This window comes from Mustela nivalis, assembly GCF_964662115.1.
Source record: "Mustela nivalis genome assembly, chromosome: 1".
Lineage (NCBI taxonomy): Eukaryota > Metazoa > Chordata > Mammalia > Carnivora > Mustelidae > Mustela > Mustela nivalis.
This window is the reverse complement of record NC_139020.1, coordinates 187,269,048-187,289,137: the sequence shown is the minus strand read 5'-3', so window position 1 is coordinate 187,289,137 and position 20,090 is coordinate 187,269,048. Positions and strand designations below refer to the sequence as shown.

Below are 20,090 nucleotides of genomic sequence, written 5' to 3'. Positions count from 1 at the left end.
CTCCTTTCAGCCTTCTTGGGCTGTGCTTGGGTCCAAGCACTCATTATCTCTTACCTGCACCATTGTAATCACTCACTAATTAGTCCCCTGGCATCCAGTCTTGACCCCTGAAATCCATCACTTCCAGGATAGCTAGAGTTATTTATATAAAATGCAAATTAGATAAGTTGCTCTGCCGCATACAATTCTGCCTTGCCTTCCTCCCCTCCAGTTCTTCAATCTATACATCCCATCCTCATTACCTACTCTAACCCATCCCTTCAGCCTTATCTCTTGCCTCTCCTGGCCTTCAACACTAAACTACTAACGTCAGTGAATTGCAGATGCTGTTCACACTTCCTTTCCTCTGCTCTGCTCTCCTCTCTGAGGAATGTCCTGCCCCTGTCTAACTTCTATCAACCTTCAGGATATGTTCCAAGTGGCCATGTTCTCCATGAAGCCTCTCTATCTCTGGCAAAGCAAAGGGTTTTTCATATGTGTGGCCCGAGAACGTTGAGCACACTGGTCTCTTAAACTCTCCCATACATATTAAACACCAAATTCTATCTGTCTTTCTGTTGATAAGCACTTGAACAATGAATGTCATATATTTTAAACCATCCCTGGCACAAAACAGGTGCTAAAGAAATGTTGGTTGAGTGAACAAAGGAAGATATACTTAGATATATTTTATTATTCAAGAATTTCCATAAACTGTTAATAAACAAGAGAATAAAATGACTAAGTGACTATTTAGTTTTATTTTAATAACATCACAAAACACTTATTTTATATAGATCGGGGTTTCTCAACTTTAGCCCTATTAATACTTGGGCCAGATAATTCCTTTTTACAGGAGCTGTCCTGAGTATTATAGGATGTATGGCCTCTACCCATAGACAACAGTAGCTCTTTGTCTCTAACTGTGACAACGAAAATGTCTACAAACATTGTCAAATATCCTGGGAGGGGAAGGGAAGACATAATTCAAAAAGCACAGATTGATGTTCAATATATATTTTGAATTTCATAACACATGTAAAGACAGGAATTTCCAGAACATTTCATTTTGTCCCTCAGGATATCAATTAGGCTTTGTAAAAGAGAATCTGCCATAGCTTATCATATGTTTTTAAAGACATTTAAGGGGCACTTGAGTGGCTCGGTTGGTTGAGTGCCTGACTCTCAATTTCAGATTGGGTTGTGATCTCAGAATGATGGGACCAAGCCCTGCATCGGCCTCCGCACCTAGTAGGAGTCTGCTTCTCTCCCTCTCCCTCTGCTGCTCCCCCGACTCACACTTTCTCTCTCTAAAATAAATGGATGAATCTCTATATAAATACATACTTACATACATAAAAGCATTTAAATCAGTTGTATGTAAAACTTTTAAGAGTTTTTCTGATATAATTATCTTGTAAAAAGATGAGATCATGTCATTTATTATTCTATAAAAATGTAGGTTTGTTTTTTTAAGTATAATATAAAATATAATTTTAATTTGAAAGATGGTCTTCTCTAGCTATTAGAGAAGGAAGGAGGAAGAGAAGGAGGAGAGGAAAGAGAGAGGACTGTTTTACTGTATTGTTTTTTCCTTTAAGTAAGCTCTGCACCCAACATGGGGCTTGAACTCCTGGCCATGAGATCAAGAGTCACATGCTACCCCAACTGAGCCAGCCAGGCACCTCAAAAGAGAATTGTTTTAATCCAAAACAATCTAGGAGGGAACTTTTTTATATTAACTCCCCATTTTATTTGCTCTCCATCTGATTCTAATTCACTGTTACAGACCAGTGTGGTCAATATTAAATAAAGAAAAGCGGACTATGTTACACAGCCCGGTCAGGCGAAGGTCAGTCCAATACACTGCCTGACAGAGAGTCTGCAATGTGCAAAGTTGTCTACTATTCACAAACACACCAAACATGAAAACTACACTAAAACACTTTAGAAGTTCTGTGAGTGAAAAGAAGTAGCTCCTATGGGCCAGGAATTATCAACTATTAAAAATGAGCCACACAAACATGATCTCTTTTCTCTGAAAGTTTATGGTCTAGTAAGTAAAGATAAAAGATTAATGAAATAGTCACACTGGTGGGGGTATAATTTAGAAACTGTATAAATAAATGCTATGAAGTAAAGTGATTAAGGAACATGATCTAAACTTGAAGTGACACTGGAGTTGAGACATGAAAAAGAAATCTAAGAAATTAACTAAAAGAGACAGAAGCAAAGCATCTGAAGGTGGAAGGGACAGCATAAGTAGATGCCCTTATGGAGGAAGCATGTCAGGGACTGAGTGAAGAGAAGAGTAGAGCCTACTGGAGCTGGGGGAGGAGGGTTGGGAGGAGCTAGGGCAAGGCAACTAGGCGGGGCCTTTTGAGCTGTGTTGAGGGCAGATGGAAGGGTCATCAACTGATGTAGGTGGAAGAAATCACTCTGGCCGTGATGTGGCGAATGGACAGGTAAAGTATGTAGGGAGACAAGCATCTGGCCAACATCAACATCCTTATTTTTCCCCAAAGCTCAAGCCAAACACTCCCTGTTCTACAACATGGGTGAATCTTGAAAACATCATGCTAAGTGAAAGAAGCCAGTCACAAAAGGCCACATAGTGCACAATTTCATTTATAGGAAAAATCAAGATAGGCAAATCCATAAAAATAGAATGTAAATGAGTGACCGCCAGGGGACACAGTGAGAAGGGATGGGTGACTGCTAATGGGTACTGGGTTGCTTTATGGAGAAATTAAAACATTTTTGAATTAGATAGTGGTAATGGCTGCACAACCATGTGAATATGCTGAAAGCCAATGAATTGAACACTTTATAAGGGTGGATTTTATGGCATGTGAATTATATCTCAATAAAGCTATTACCAAAAAAAAGCCTTCTTATTGTGCCTTGGGAGGAACCAGGTTCTAAATTCCTAGGTAAAAACAAGGTTAAGAGCTGACTTTTCAAATCCTTAATTTTAAAGTCATGTTCTTTAAAATGATCCTTGCATTCTAAAATTCAATTAGCTGAAATATAAGAATCATATTGAAATGGAGGCATTTAAACAAGAGCTGCTGATCAATGATTTAGAGAGAGCCCCATAATTCCCAAATCATAGTTTTTGTTAAGAAAAATTATAAAAGCACCAGCCACTGGGGATTAGATCAATTGGAATTTTACTATTTTGTCAATTCATTCAAATAGTGGATTTTAAATTTCTGCACGATTTTCATTTTCTACCCAGACAGCCACTTAGCAGATATGTGATATCAATCTTGATTTCCAGCCTCAGCTTTCTCTATGAATTTAATGGGGGAAGTAATTGTGCAAGAATGTGTTTTAAAACACAAATCTCAACTACCCTATTATTACATTTACAGCTGATTACCATGTGAATTGCTTTTATGCTATATAGAATATCACTAACACTGTTCTATCAAGGGGTACAGTATAAAATGTAAGATACAAGGAATAGCCTTTAATAGTGATGACACTGCCTAATATTTATTTTTAAATTCATATTTGCATTAAAATTATTATCTAGAAAAAAGAACTAATGTGAGAGGTCCCTTTCTACACTAGGACTCTTTTTGGTGTAAGTGACAGAAAATCCAACTCAAAACAATGTAAGTGAAAATAAAATTTAACAGCTTTCTTAACTGTAAAGTTCAAAGGTGATGCTATCTTCAGGCACAGCTGGACTGGTTTTCTGCAAATTGTGAATTAAAAATTTTCTGCAAATTTCCCCAGTCGCCAAACTCAACCAGAAGACAGAAAGTGCAGGAACTTTGCCCATTCAAGTCAGCCTTTGGAACAGACTCCAAATTCGTTTCATTTTTATACTCCAGGTTTTCCAGTTTTCTGCAAATTTGTTTTATTTTCATGCTCAAGGTGCCTTTCCTGATGGCAAGATGGGAACAGCAGCTCCTCCTTTCTCTCTGCCTTCATTCTTGGCAAAAGAGTCATTGTCTCTCTCAGGTTCTAACCAAGCCATGTGTTCAGTTTGGGACCAACCACCATAGCCAGCAGGACTGGGCATATTGGTTAACTCAGGCCTGGGTCACATGTTCAGCCTTGCAGGACGGAATCCCACTGCAACCCTACAGGCTTTCAGTAGGTATGGATAGGTATGGATGCAAGTAATGCTGCTAGGAAAAAAAAAAAAAAACCCAACAATGGAAGATGGAAGAGAAAATAACAAATGTCTGCCAAAGCTTCCAGCTAACAGATGGGCCAAAGGCAATGGGTGGGCAAACTGACAATAAGCTAGGAAGTTGAGTGGACCCCTCCTGGGGCATCTTCCTACCTGACCACCCTTCTCTGCAAATCTCTCCATTTGCCTCATGGGTTGAGCCAATATCTTCCAACTTGCCCCTCTGGCTCCACTCTGCACCTTTCTAAACATGCTTTCTGTCCCAAAGGCAGACTTGAATGGACAAGAGTACCAGTCTGTACACCTTTTGACTTCTGTTAAGTTTGGAGAGTGGGGAACCCACAGTAGATCTAAAGGAGGGAGGAAGAGGTCCTTACAGTCTAGTTACAACCATCAGCCAGCCAGTACAGTACCTGTTTCCTTCCCCAGCTTTATTGAGATACAACTGACATGTGATATTATGTACGTTTATGATGTATAACATGATGTTTTGACACACATATATATTACAAAATAATGACTACAAGAAGGTTAGTTAATATGTCCTTCACCTCACATAATTACTTTTATTGTTGTGGTGGTGATAAGAAAATTTAAGTCTATTCTCTTGGCAACTTTCAAGTATACAATACAGTGCTGTTGAATATTGTCACCGTGCTGTAGACTAGCTCTCCCTTTATGACCACCTTCTCTACTTGAACTTTCCTTCCTGGCTCTGGTAATTGCTCCCCAACTTGTCCTTTCAGGCATAGAGATGATAAGGGCTCCTGGGGTATACACTTTTCTTTGTAGGTTTCCTAAACCCTGCCAATAGCTTTGAAAATAGTCCCATAATTAAACCCTCCTTGAATTATCATAATTTGAGGGCATCATCTGTTCCCTACAGACCCTGACAGATATAAGTGTTGAATGTGGTGGACATGCACTTACTGTAAGACCCCACTTTATGTATTATTCCAAATATACACATTTATTCTATGAAATAGGTATTCTTAATCCCTGTTTCATAGAAGAGGGAACTTGGGCTCCCTACAGAAAGATTAAGTAACTTGAGCAAGATCCCATTGCTAGTATGGGACCCAGATGGCACTGGTTTAATTTCTCACTCTGTATGTCTGAACTGCATTATCTCTGGTCTGGACTATGACTTCCACTCTTGCCTTCTTAGAGTTTTTCTCCACAGACATCATCTGTTTCATAGATCTGCCAAGCTTGCTATGAGCAGTCAAAGAAATAGCAAGCAACAACACATAGTAAAGTGTTTTACAAATGTAGCATATTATTAAGAGTACACTTGTCTTTGTGAACACTGAGCAATGTCTAAAATTGTTGAATCACTCTATGCCTGAAAGTAAGACAACACTGGATGTTAACTATACTGGAATTAAAACTTAATATATAAAAATAATAACAATAAAATATAATATAATATACATCTATATCACTGAATATATATGTAGATCCTCTAGTCCTTCTCACAGTTAGATTCCTTGAAGTTGGAGACTTGAAGGAGACACCAGAGGAATTGAATCTAGGTGTCCAATCTCTCTGCACCCAGCTCATCCATCAGGTTCTCCAGGAAGATTTTTCTGATACTCCAGGATAGAGAGTTGCCACTCTGTGCTCCATAGTATCTATCCCACCATAGCAATTACCCCATGTAGTGTGACTTTTATTTGCATTCTTTTCTTTACCCCATTCTACACCATGATAATCATTCATTTACTTCTCTGTCTCTTACTAGATTACAAGCTTCCAGAAGGAAAGGTCATAGCTATTATTTTTGTATCAGTGGTGTCTGAAACATACATAGGTGCTAAATATGCATCTATTGAACATAGTTCTGAAAAAAATTCAGGCCAAGCATTCCTGAAGATGGGACAATATTAAAGGGATTTCCTCAGGAGCAAGATGAACTACGGTTTGATGACAATCAAACTAAAATTCTATGATTTTGGATAATAGAGCCATAAGCTAGTCAGTAGATGTGTTTCTTTCAAGGGTACGGTTTAATAATCTTAAAACCACTTTATGTATTATAGGAGACTCATCCAGAAGAAGAAAAAGGAGAAAATGGGGCAGAAAATTTATTTCAAGAAATAATAGCAGAAAACTTCCCTTATCTGGGGAAGAAAAATAGATATCCAGATTCAGGAGGTACAGAGAACTCCCATCCAAATCAATAAAAGCAGGCCAACACCAAGACATACTGTAATTAAATTTATAAAACATAGCAATAAAGAAAAAAATCTTAAAAGCAACAAGACAAAACAAGTTCCTAACTTGGGACACCTGGGTGGCTCAGTTGGTTAAGTGTCTGCCTTTGGCTCAGGTCATGATCCTGGGGTCCTGAGATCAAACCCCACATCAGGCTCCCCTCCTTGGTGAGGAGCCTGCTTCTCTCTCTCCCTCTGCCTGCTGCCCCCCTACTTGTGGAGCAAGTAGAAAGAAGAAGAAATACTCTTCTCACTCTCTCTCTCTCTATCAAAAAATAAATAAAATCTTACAAGGAAGACCCAGAAAGCTAGTTGTAGATTTCCCAAGAGAAACTCAGCAAGCTAGAAGAATGTGATATGACATATTCAACCTGCTAAATGGGAAAAATCTGCACCCAAAAATACTCTATCTGGCAAAGCTAAAATTCAGAATAGAAGGAGAGATAAAGACTTTCCCAGACAAACAAAAACTAAAGGAGTGACCACTAAACCACTAAACCAGCCCTGCAATAAATACTAAAGAGGACGCTTTGAGTAGAAAGGAAAGGCCAAAAGGGATGTAGAACAAAAAAGGAATAGAGAAAATCCCCAGAAACAAAAACAAAACAAGTCATAAAATGGGACTAAATATATATTTATCAATAATTACTATGAATCTAAATGGACTGAACATTCTAATCAAAAGACATAGGGTGTCAAAATGGATTAAAAAAAAAAGATGCATCTATATGCTTCCTACAAGAAACATCATTTTAGACCTAAAGAAAGCTGCAGGTGGAAAGTAAAGAAATGGCGAAATATTTATCATGCAAATGGGCATTGAAAGAAAGGTAGAGCAGCAATACTTACATTGGACTAACTGGACTTTAAACAAAAGACTATAAAAAAAGATAAAGAAGGGCACTATATCTTAATAAAGGGGACAATCCATCAAGAAGATTTGACAATTGTAAACATTTATACCCTTAACACAGAAGCACCTAAACATATAAAACAATTAATAGCAAACATAAAGGAACTAAGTGATAATACAATAATAGTAGGAGACTTTAATACCCCATTTATATCAATAGACAGATCATCTAAACAGAAAATCAAAAAGAAAATAATGGTTTTGAATGACATTGGACCAGATGGACTTAACAGATATATGCAGAACATTGCATTCTAAAGCAGCAGAATACTCATTCTTGCCAAGTTCACATGGGACATTCTCCAGAACAGATCATATACTAGTTCACAAAACAGGTCTCAACAAGTAGAAAAAGAATGAGATCAAGCCATGCATATTTTCTGATCACAATGCTATGAAACTTGAAGTCAACTACAAGAAAAAATTTGGAAAGACCACAAATACATGGAGGTTAAACAACATACTACCAAACAATGAATGGGCCAACCTAGAAATCAAAGAAGAAATAAAAAATACATGGAAACACCAGAAAATGAAAACACAATGGTCTAAAACCTTTGCGATGCAGCAAAAGCAGTCCTAAGAGAGATGTATACAGCAGTTCAGGCCTAGAGGCCTATCTTAAGAAGCAAGAAAAAAAATCTCAAATAAACTGCCCAACCCTATACCTAAAGGAGCTAGAAAAAGACTAACAAATGAGGACTAAAGTCAACAGAACAAGGGAAATAATAGAGATTAGAGCTGAAATAAATAACATAGAAACTAAAAAAACAAACAAACAAACAAAAAACAAACCATAGAAGAGATCAATGAATTATCAAAAGAGAAATAATCAAAAAAGAATTATCAAAAAGAAAAGAAAAGGACCCAAATAAATAAAATCACAAACGAGAGAGGAGAAATAACAACCAACACCACAGAAATAAAAGTATAAGAGAATATAAGACAAAACTATATGCCAACAAATTGCACAACCTGGAAGAAATGGATAAATGTCTAGAAACATATAAACTACAAAAACTGAAACAGAAAGAATAGAAAACTTGAACAGACCAATAACCAGTAAAGAAATCGAATCAGTAATCAAAAATCTTCCAGGGCCAGATGGCTTCGTATGTGAATTTTACCAAACATTTAAAGAAGAGTTAATACCTATTCTTCTCAAATTATTCCAAAAATAGAAATGGAAGGAAATGTCCAAATTCATTCTATGAGGTCAGCATTACCCTGACACCAAAACCGGATAAAGGTTCCACTAAAAAGGAGAACTATAGGCCAATATCCCTGATGAACATGAATGCAAAACCTCTCAATAAAATACTAGCAAACTGAATCCAATGGTACATTAAAAGAATCATTCACCTTGATCAAGTGGAATTTATTCTTGGGTTCAATATTCACAAATCAATCAATGTGATACACCACATTAATAAAAGGATAAGAACCATATGATCCTGTGGTTCAACATTCACAAATCAGTCAATGTGATACACCACATTAATAAAAGGATAAGAACCACATCATCTTCTCAATAGATGCAGAAAAGCATTTAACAAAGTACAACATCCACTCATATGAAAACCCTTAATAAAGTAGGGTTAGAGGGAACAGATACCAACATAATAAAGGCCATATGTGGAAAACCTACAGCTAATACCATCCTCAATGGGGAAAAACTGAGAGCATTCCCTCTACGATTAAGAACAACTTGGGAATGTCCACTCTGACCACTGTTGTTTAACATAGTACTAGAAGTCCTAGCCACAGCAATCAGACAACAAAAATAAACAAAAGGTATTCAAATTGGCAAAGAAGAAGCAAGACTTTCACTAACTGCAAACAGCATGATACTCTATATAGAAAACCCAAAAGACTTCACTAAAATATTTCTAGAACTGGTATTTGAATTCAGGGAAGTTGCAGGTTACAAAATCAATGTACAGAAATCTGTTGCATTTCTATATACTGATAATGAAACAGTGGAAAGAGAAGTTGAGGAATTAATCCCATTTATAATTGCACCAAAACCTGTAAGATACCTAGGAATAAACCTAAACAAAAAGGTAGAAATCTGTACTCTAAAAACTAGAAATCACTGATGAAAGAAATTGAAGATGACGCAAAAAAATGGAAAGATATTCCATGTTCATGGGTCAGAAGAGCAAATATTATTAAAGCCTCTATATTACCCAAAGCAATCTATACATTTAATGCAATCTCTATCAAAATGCCAACAGCATTTTTCACAGTTAGAATAAACAATCCTAAAATTTGTATGAAACCACAGAAGACCCCAAACTGCTGAAAGCAACCTTGAAAAAGAAAAGCAAAGCTGGAGTCATCATAATTCCAGACTTCAAGATATATTACAAAGCTGAAGTGATTAAGATAGTATGGTACTGGCAAAAAAACAGACACCTAGGTCAATGGAACAGAACAGAAAATTCAGAAATGGACCTACAATTATATGCCCAATTAATCTGTAACAAAAATTATTGGAAAAATAACAGTCTCTTCAAATGGTGTTGGTAAAACTGTACAGCAATATGCAAAAGAATGAAACTCGACTGCTTTCTTACATCATACACAAAAATAAATCCAAAACGAGTTAAAGATCGAAATGTGAGCCAGGAAACCATTAAAAACCTACAGCAGGATATAGGCAGTAACCTCTTTGACATTAGCCATAGCAACATTTTTCTAGATGTATCTCCTGAAGCAAGGGAAACAAAAGCAAAAATAAACTATTGGGACTTCATCAAGATGAAAAATTTCCGTGCAGTGAAGGAAAAAAATCAACAAAACTAAAACTGCAAATGACATATCTGATGAAGGTTTAGTATTCAAAATCTATAAAGAACTTAAAAACTCAAAACCTAAAAAACAAATAATCCAGTTAAAAAATGAGAATGCACGAATGGACATTTCCCCAAAGAAGATGGCCAACAGACACATGAAAGATCCTCAACATCACTCATCATTGGCGAAATACAAGTCAAAACTATAATGAGGTATCACCTCACACCAGTCAGAATGGCTAAAATTAACCACATAAGAAACAACAGAGGATGTGGAGAGAGGGGAACACTCTTACACTGTTGCTGGAAATGCAAACTGGTGCAGCCACTCTGAAAACAGTATGGAGGTTCCTCCAAAAGTTAAAAATGGAACTATCCTATGATCCAGCAATTGCACTAATAGGTGTTTACCCAAAGAATACAAAAATAGTGACTCAAAGGAATACATACACCCCAATGTTTATAGCAGCATTATCAACAATAGCCAAATTATGAAAAGAGTCCAAATGTCCACTAACTGATGAATGGATAAAGATGTGGTAAACACACACACATACACACACACACATACACACACACACACTAGAATATTATTCAGCCATTAAAAAAATGGAGTGAGAGAGTATTATGTTAAGTGAAATAAGTCATTCAGAGAAAAACAAATACCATAAGATTTCACTCCAATGTGGAATTTAGGAAACAAAACAAATGATCATAGGAGAGAATAAAAAGATAGAGGCAAACCAAGAAACAGAATCTTACCCATAGAGAACGAGCTGACTTTAAAAACCTTACCTTAAGTAGTTTCTACTAACACTGATCAAATAACTAAATATGTTATAATAATAAGACACAGACCATTCACTGTTGGACAAAAGGCATTAGGGGAAGAACTGATGGAATCTGAAAAAGGAGTTTACTGTAGTTAATGCTATCATAGCAATGTCAGTTTCCTGATTCGGATCGCTGCACTGTGATTATATAAGATATTAGCATCAGAAGATGCTGGGTGAGAGATAATGAAACTTTCTGGACTATTTTAAAAACTTTACTGTAATTTAAAATTAGTTCAAAATGCCACTGTCTTATGCCACATTCTTTTAAAGCCATACTCTTAGAATCTAAATGAGTGATAAAATTCACCATAAAGTTCACAGAGTGTAACATATTAATAGCTTGCTATGTTACTCAGAATCACAGACTTTACAGTTGGGATATGAGCTTGGCAGTCACAATCCATCATTCTCCTTTTGAGGAATCCCCTTGGTATTGTCCCTGACAGCCTAAAGCCTTTGCTGGGACATCTCTGGGAATGGCAGTGTACTACGGCCCCATAAATGAATTGTAAGAAGAGCTTGAATTGCTAGAAATGTCCTACTCTTTCTATCCACCAAGCTGAAATTGATCTCTTCTTGATTCTTTGGACCCATCAGATGACACTTCGGTACATAAAGAGTCATCGCCCCTCCTCCTGTGGATTTTCTTCCTTGAGCAAAACATCCTCAATCCCTCACCCTTCCCAGCTGACATAATGATGTTCTAGCAGGGGGCTCGATGCTTTGACAGGGCCATTTCTGAATTTTATCTTCAACCACAGAACTCTTCCTCAAAGAAATTCTTATGGAAGTCAGTATGTAAAATAGAGGTAAGTAAAATTCCTTTGCTGGAGGTAGTGGGGGAGGGTCCCGAGGACTATCCAATTCCCACACACCCTGCCATCCCTACTGGTGTTTAAAGTCTGTCCTTGGAACTTTAAAACTTCTAAAATATGTCATAAACTCCTCCTTAAACCAAAAACAAACTTTTTCTTAAATCAAACCAAAAGTTTGAAAGAACACTGAAACCTCAGATCCCAAGGCAGGTTTGTGGGAGTGAAGTTTAAGGGTACATGCTTTCTACTGTGCACAAATTACACCATGCAGACTATCCCTGACTGTAGGACGACACATGGTTTCGATTATAATAACAACAAAGGCTTTACATGTATCAATTCAAGGACCAACTGATGTAGGTATTAGGATCATCCCTCTTAATAGATGAGAAAACATGAGCATGAAGGCAAACTAACTTACTCAAGGTCAACAGAAGTGACAGAACTAGGCTTTTAACCTAGATCTCTCAGGCTCTCAACAATGCCCTTCACCACTGTACTCTCCTGCCCTTCTGGAACAGAAATCCAGAAGGATGAGACTCCAGCCCTCTCATCTCTTGTACACTTGTTACTTTACAATTTGGAAGTTGTCCTGGAGTGGATCCAACAGGGAATCTGTCAACATAAACTGTGTGTCTGTGACATCAAGGCTCAACAATATAACTCACATCCCTTTCCTTGGATATACCTAAGTTTATTTATTTGTCTTAAAGATTTTATTTATTTATTTTACAGAGAGAGTGCACAAGCAGGGGGAGCAGCAAGCAGAGGGCAAGGGAGAAGCGAACTCCCCGCTGGGCAGAGTCCAACATGAGGCTCCTTCCCAGGTCCCAGAGATCATGACCTGAGCAGAAGGCAGAGCTTAACCAACTGAGCCACCCCGGCGCCCCATGAATATACCTAAGTTTAAAACGGCATTACTTAGCAATGTAATTGCTATGAGGTCCTGAGGATTAAGGACGCTCAGGATGGCTGGTCCGTACACAAGGGTGGTCTACAGACATGTTCAGGTAGATGCCCAGCAGGGTGGTGGTTCATATCAAGCCCAAGAGCCACTTGTGGTTCTGACCTGTGGCTGTTTTATCCTTTCAGGCAGGGCAGATGCTTCATGAGCCTTAGTCAGCAGCCTCTCTTCCTCAAGCAAGAACAGAATGGCAGCTATCTGTTGTTATTGCCTGTCTGGCATCTGTGCTGTCTTTGTTGATAATAACGCATGTTTCCTTTTAATGGAAACCTCCCACTCCCACCCTTCACTGGGGTTTGGGTCACCAGACCTCACTTCCCCAGCTCTACTTCAGGGAAGATACCTGGCTGAGCAATCAGCAGATTCCCGTTTCCATGTGATCCAAACTAGATCAACGAGACCCAATAACAGGACAGCTGTTGGAACCACTAGAGAAGACATCTCCCTTTTCCCTAGGGCTTCTCAGTAAAGAGGTTGTAAATTTTGTAAATTCAGCAGCCACCTTGTCACCAGGAGACTACTGACCAGATACTGAAGCCAAGAAGGGGGGGGGGGGGAGCCAACAGATGAAAAGAAACTGATATCCAGAAATCTTCCCAGACATAGCATCCTGCTGTGCCTAGAGAAAGACTTGTTACATTTATGTGAACTTATTTTTTTTCCTCAGCACTGATCTAACACACTATATATTTTACTTATTTGTCTTATTTATTTTCTCTCTCCCCAGAAAAAAAGTAAACACTGTAAAGACAGAACTTTTGTGTATTTGCTCATAGCTCTATCTGGAATGGTCCTTGGAATGACCCTGGAACCTACTCGGTGCTAGGAATGAATTTGTGGAATGAATGAATGAAAGAACATCAAGTGAAATAGTTCTAAATGCTTTTGACCGTTATAGAAAGAGCCTTTCTAGAGAGAGAGAGGATGGAAACTCTCCCTGTGACCCAACATGAGGCAATTTCTCTCTCAATGTCAAACATCCATTCAATAAACATTTATTGAGCATTTACTTATGGTAGTCATTCTGCTAAACACAAAGATAAATAAAAACACAACCCCTAAGAGCTATCGGTCTGCAGCTACCAGCCCTCCCCCCCAACAGCAAGTAAACATGATAGGAAAACAACCAGCTTTGGGGTATGAACATAATATCAATCCACAGGAAGACAGGGTGCCAATCTCTCTCTGTTTCCCTCTGTCTCCATCTGTCTCTCTGTCTCTCTCCCCATTTACAGGCTGACCTGCAAACTCAGAAGGAGGAGTCGTAAATACCCCAGTCTGGAAACTGGCTACAAAGAAAGACAAAGATACAGCTTAATTAAGAGGAGACTAGGAGAAATAACAACTTAAAAATTTTTTCAATAAAAACTAAATTAAAGTTTACAAGGCAGCGGTGAAGATGACTCAATACTTGACATTCACTCCCTTTAGGTTGTAGGGAAGCAACTGCTACTAATTTGAAAAGACTGTAGGGATACATGTAGCAGTGAGGGGGGCAGGATTCTCAGAAAGAACAGCAGGTCTGACAGCCCGTCCTCAAAGGGCCAGAACCGTGTCTCCTTCAGGATCTAAGGTTCTTAGACATCTGATTATCTGTCTCAACAGGAGCCTGCAGAGGTCGCCTCCTAGAGGCTGCTGTTAGCATGACAGCCGCCCTTGGTTTGACTTTATTTTTCCTTCCTTCCTTCCTTTCCCTTCTTTGTTCTCCCCTCTACAGAACACCCTCCCTTCTTACCTCCCCTCTTTCTTTCTTTATTTAGCTTAGTTATTTATAATTGACATATTTAAAATTCAGAGTATAAGTTTTAATATACGCTTATACCCACGAATCCATCAGGATCAAAAGAGTAAACATCTGTCACCCCCCAAATTTCCAAAACCCCTTTTAATCTCCTTCCATGCCCTCCCCTCCTCCCACCCTCAATCCTCAGCAATTACAGATATGCCGATGTCACTATAGATTAGGTTACATTTTGTAAAATTTTTAATCAAAGTGATCATACAGTATGTGCTCCTTTTCTCTGGTTTCTTCTGCTTATGCTGATTTTGAGAGTCATCCATGACATTGGATGTCTTTTTTTTTTTTTAAGATGTACTTTTCAAGAGAGTGAGGATGTGCGCATGGGTGTGTGCACACACAAGTGGGAGGAGGAACAGAGGAAGAGAATCTCAAGCAGACTCCCCATGAGCGTGGAGCTCAATGGGGGGCGCTCAATCTCACAACCCCAATATCATGACCTAAGCCGAAACCAAAAGTCAGATGCTCAACTGACTGAGCCACCCAGGTACCCCAACAGTCCATTCCTTTTTACTACTAAGCTGTATTCCATCATACATACCATAATTTGTTTATCCATTTACTTGTTGATGGATATTTTTATTTTATTTTATTTAGTTTTTAGCTATTAGGAATAAAACTGCTGTGAACATTTGTGTACAAGTTTCTGTACAGACATGTTTTCATTGAGATTGGGTAAAAAAGCTGGGAGTAGTACGGATGGTCTTATACTAAGTGCATAATTAAGTTTGCTTTTGTTTTTTAACTGCCAAACTGTTTTCCAAAGTGGGTGTGCCATTTGACATCCCTGCAGCAGTTTATGAGAGTTTCAGCTGTCCCATGATGGCATGTCCATTTTTTTAACTTCAGCTATTCTAATAGGTGTGATGGTATTTACCTGTGGTTTGATTTGCTTTTCTTTAATGAACAGTAATGTCCAGCATCTTTTTATGTGCTTAATTTGCCATCCATATATCTTAAGTGAAGTATCCATTCAAATCTTTGCCCACTTTTTTTTTTTTAAAGATTTTATTTATTTATTTGACAGACAGAGATGACAAGTAGGCAGAGAGGCAGGCAGAGAGAGGAAGGGAAGCAGGCTCCCTACTGAGCAGAGAGCCCGATGTGGGGCTCGATCCCAGGACCCTGAGACCATGACCTGAGCCGAAGGCAGAGAGGCTTAACCCACTGAGCCGCCCAGGTGCCCCATTTGCCCACTTTTTAAATTAGGTCATTTTTCTAACTGTGCTTTGAGAGTTCTTTGTATAATCTAGACACAAATGTTTCCTCATATATATAATTTGCAAATATTTGCTCCCAGTTTGTGGTTTACTTTCTTATTCTCTTAACTGCATTTTTTAAAAATAGTGGAAATTTTTAATTTTTTTGAAATATTTTATTTATTTATTTGAGAGCATAAGCAGGGGCACGGGGATGCAAAAGGAGAGGTGAAGCAGACTTCCTGCTGAGCAGGGAGCCAGATACAGAGCTCAGTTCCAGGACGCTGAGATCATGACTTGAGCAGATGCTTAACTGAGTGAACCACCCAGATACCCCAGAAAATTTTAATTGATAAAGTCCAATTTACTAACTTTATTATGGTTTGTGCTTTTGATATTATATATAAAACACCTACCTAACTCAAGGTCACAAAGATTTCCTTCTTTTTTTTTTAATAGAGGTGTTATTGTTTGGGGGTTTACATTTAAATCTATGGATCATTTTGAGTCAATCTGGGTCTGTAGTATGAAGTATGGATTGGAGTTCACTTCACTGCATATAGATATACAAACATTCCAGCATCATTTTGAGGGAATACTATTATTTTTTCCATTGAACTGCCTTTGGAATGGCCTTTATCAAAAAAAATTCTTTTGATTGGGCACCTAGGTGGCACTTTCAGTTTAGCATCTGACTCTTGGTTTCTGCTCAAGGATGCCATCTCAGAGTCACGAGATTGAGCCCCATGTTGGACTTGACACTCAGTGCAGAGTGTGCTTGACTTTCTCTCCCCCTCTCCTTCTACCCCTTCCCCATCCCCAAGCTCATGTGCATGTGCACTCTCTCTCTCTAAAAATAAATAATTTTTTTTAAAATACTTTTGACTAAATATGTGGAGGTCAATTTCTGGAGTCCATATTCTGTACCATTGATCTATTTGTCTATCTTGGCCTAATACCAAGATAGATACCACTGTCTTGATTACTATAGCCTTATAGTAAGTCTTATAACATCTGATAATATTAAGTCATCCAATTCCTTTTTTATAGTTATGATTAGGATTATTGATTATGATTATTATTATTTTGGCTCCTTAACAAAACATTCTGTTGGAATTTTAATTGGGATTACATAGACTCTATAGTTTCATTTAGGGAGAATCAGTGTTTTAACAATGAGTCATTCAATCCATGTGAATCTCTCTCCCTTTATTTATATTCTCTCTAGTTCATCTCAGCAATGTTCTGCAGTTTTCAGTGTATAGGTCTGGAACATCTTTTGTCAAATTTATGACTAAGGATTTCATTTTTTCTGATGCTGTCATAAATAGCATTGTTTTTGTAATTTTACTTTCTGATTGTTGCTAGTGGAGTTTCTTTTGTTTCCTTTCTATTTAGAGCAGATCTCATAAAAGCCAGGCCATCCTGCCAGGTGCTATCCTGAGTGGCTGTCTTAGGTGAGGCATCAGACCAGTCTAAGCAGCCACAGCTAAGACTCCAGAATCATTTCATAGAGAGCATGCCCCTTTCCCACCTGAAGAATTAGCCTACGGTCACGGACCCTCAGCAAGAATAACCAATTCCATACACAGGATGAAATTATCACTAACAAGCCAGTGAAAAGATATGAACCAAATGTTAATTTTGTGCTTTGAAATTTTGCCTAGGAAACATCACTATGGCTGTGGAAAGAACCAGCAAAAAGAATCTTGCACTACAAGTTAAGTATTTATTTCTGCTGGCATCTCTAAATACAACCATATGGTCCTAGAGGCCAGAGTGTTACAAATTCCACCTACTGCAGGAAGATCTAAATTCCTAGGAGACCATATATCTAATGATGCATCCCAGACCTTTAACTTACACTCTGGTCTGTCAACAACTCAGTTTTTATCTGGTCTGCTAAGCATAGAAGGCAGGACAGTCCACGGGGATGAGTAAATAACAGGTATCACCAGTGAATTCTTATTTTTGAGGGGATTTAGAATTTTGTAACTAAGCCACTGTCCACCAAAAGCAGGACATCTGAAACCCAGAGCAAATTTTATTTTTTTTTTTAAAGATTTTATTTATTTGAGAAAGAAAGAACACAAGAAGGGGGAGGGTCAGAGGGAAAAGCAGACTTCCTGCTAAGCAGGGAGCCTAATGCAGGATTCAATCCTGGGACTCTGGGATCATGAGTGGAGCCAAAGGCAGTCGCTCAATCAACTGAGCCACCCAGGTGCCCCCCAGAGCAATTTTAAAGGAAGGCATTTCTTTTTTTTTTTTTTTAAGATTTTATTTATTTATTTGACAGAGAGAGAGATAGAGATCACAAGTAGGCAGAGAGGCAGGCAGAGAGAGGGGGGAAGCAGGCTCCCTGCTGAGCAGAGAGCCCGATGCAGGGCTCGATCCCAGGAACCTGAGATCATGACCTGAGTCAAAGGCAGAGGCTTAACCCACTGAGCCACCCAGGCGCCCCAAGGAAGGCATTTCTAAGCCCAGGTTATTCGTGAATTATGATGTTTTTCAGCACAACTCCTGTGCTATGTTTTTGTCTCTTCTTTGTTTCATTCATTCATTCATTCACTCACTTATTCATTTCTTTTTCACCCGGTAGACATCCATGAAGAATTACATTGGGTCTCAATGCCAGGGTACTGGGTGGGAGGGAGGGAGGGAGGACTGAGATTCATAATACAGGAATTCCTGCTCATAAGCAGGGGAAACCCACACACCAGTACCATTTGAATAAAGATACAAGGTGGAGTATTTGGCACTGTGATTTGTCACATACAAGACCCTATTTTGATGTTCAGTATTTTATAGCTTTGGAAGAGATAATGCTATGGAGAGCTAAGGAAGGCCTCATAGAGGATGCAGGAGGATTTGGTCTGGTTTTACAGGTGAACAGGCTTTACTTTACTAGGAAAGAGGACACATGAGGAGTCTCTGTTCTTGCCCATCTACTTCACTGAAGAGCTTAGTGTGTTATGTTGTTAGGAAACTATAGAAGAGGCTGTGGTGGAGGGATGTGGTCAATCATCTCCAAAGATGGCACATTTCTCATGAAGAGATGGATTCTAATTCCCCGCCCTGGAACATGAGTTGGCTTCTGTGACCATTTCAACCAAGAGACTATGGCAGACACGATGCTAATTACAAGATTAGGTTACAAAATTCCATTTCTGCCCTTTTCTCCAGAAAGCTCCAGCTAGAGCCGTGAGCTACTACTATGTATATATTTCCACTGCCTTGGGGGTGCCATGTGGTGAGGAAGCCCAACCTTGTCACTATAGAGACTCCACAGAGGGACCTGAGATGACACAAAGAGAGAGAAATGGCCGGCCGGCCCACAACTGCTCCAGCTCCAGCCACCTCTCATTACATGAGACACTCCCAGCCAAAAGAGCCCAGTCATGTCTTTCTCATATTTCTGATCCAAAGAAATGATGAGGGGGGGCACCTGGATGGCTCAGTCAGATAACTGCCTGCCTTCCTGGGATCAACCCCATGTCTGGCTCCTGGCTCTGTGGGAAGCCTGCTTCTTCCCCTTTCCCCCTGCTTGCTATCCCTCTCTCTCTCTCTCAAATATAAATAAATTAAATTTTAAAAAAAGAAACCATGAAAGGTAAGGAAATTACTTTTGTTGCTTGACTTCACTAAATTTCAGGGTGATTTCTTTTTTTTTTTTTAAGATTTTGTTCATTCATTTGACAGAGATCACAAGTAAACAGAGAGGCAGGCAGAGAGAGAGGGGGAGAAGCAGGCTCCCTGCTGAGCAGAGAGCTCAATGTGGGGCTTGATCCCAGGACCTGAGATCATGACCTGAGCCGAAGGCAGAGGCTTTAACCCACTGAGCCACCCAGGTGCCCCTCAGGGTGATTTCTTACACAGAAATAGATAACCGGAGAAAGGAGATAAGAGACTCAGCTGTTTTCTTTATATTCATTTCATACCAGATTTGGATTTGGCAAAATTGCCAGACGGGGTCGGGGGGGGGGGGGGGGCGGCTGATTGGGACCTAGAGACAAGACTGACCCTCCAAGTGCAAAAGACATAATCAGGTTAAACCCAAGAGCAGGAGTAGACTCTAGATAATTGGTAAGAGATTTAGTAGAGGACCAGGCCCTACTAAGCCTGGAGGACAAGACAGAATCACCGTTGAAGCAAGGTTGCTGCTAAACTGAGAACCAAAGCAAGGACTCACACACAGGGGGCAAAAGCAGGGGACTCACTGCTCAAACCAGCAGCAGAGTCACATGAAAATAAATGAGAAGTAAAGCTTCAGGATGAACAAGAAGTAGATTTGATGCTGAGTTGAGAAACTTTGGTCACAGTGTTTCTCCCAACTACGGAAGCTAAAATATTCTGAGCTTTTAGTGATGTGGGGCCTGTGATCCCACCTGTAGGGTTTAGATGGAGGCAGGATCAGGAGCTGGG

General features: G+C 39.0%; 1 long non-coding RNA gene across 1 annotated transcript in view; it reads left to right on the top strand.

The window, feature by feature from the left end:
• The window catches only part of LOC309846997, a 52,265-nt gene extending 45,937 nt beyond the window's left edge, over positions 1 to 6,328 (top strand). The window contains exon 3 of the long non-coding RNA XR_014302246.1: positions 6,172 to 6,328. This is a non-coding gene — a long non-coding RNA (uncharacterized lncRNA). The remainder of the gene's footprint in view (positions 1 to 6,171) is intronic.
• The last annotated feature ends 13,762 nt before the right edge of the window (positions 6,329 to 20,090 follow it).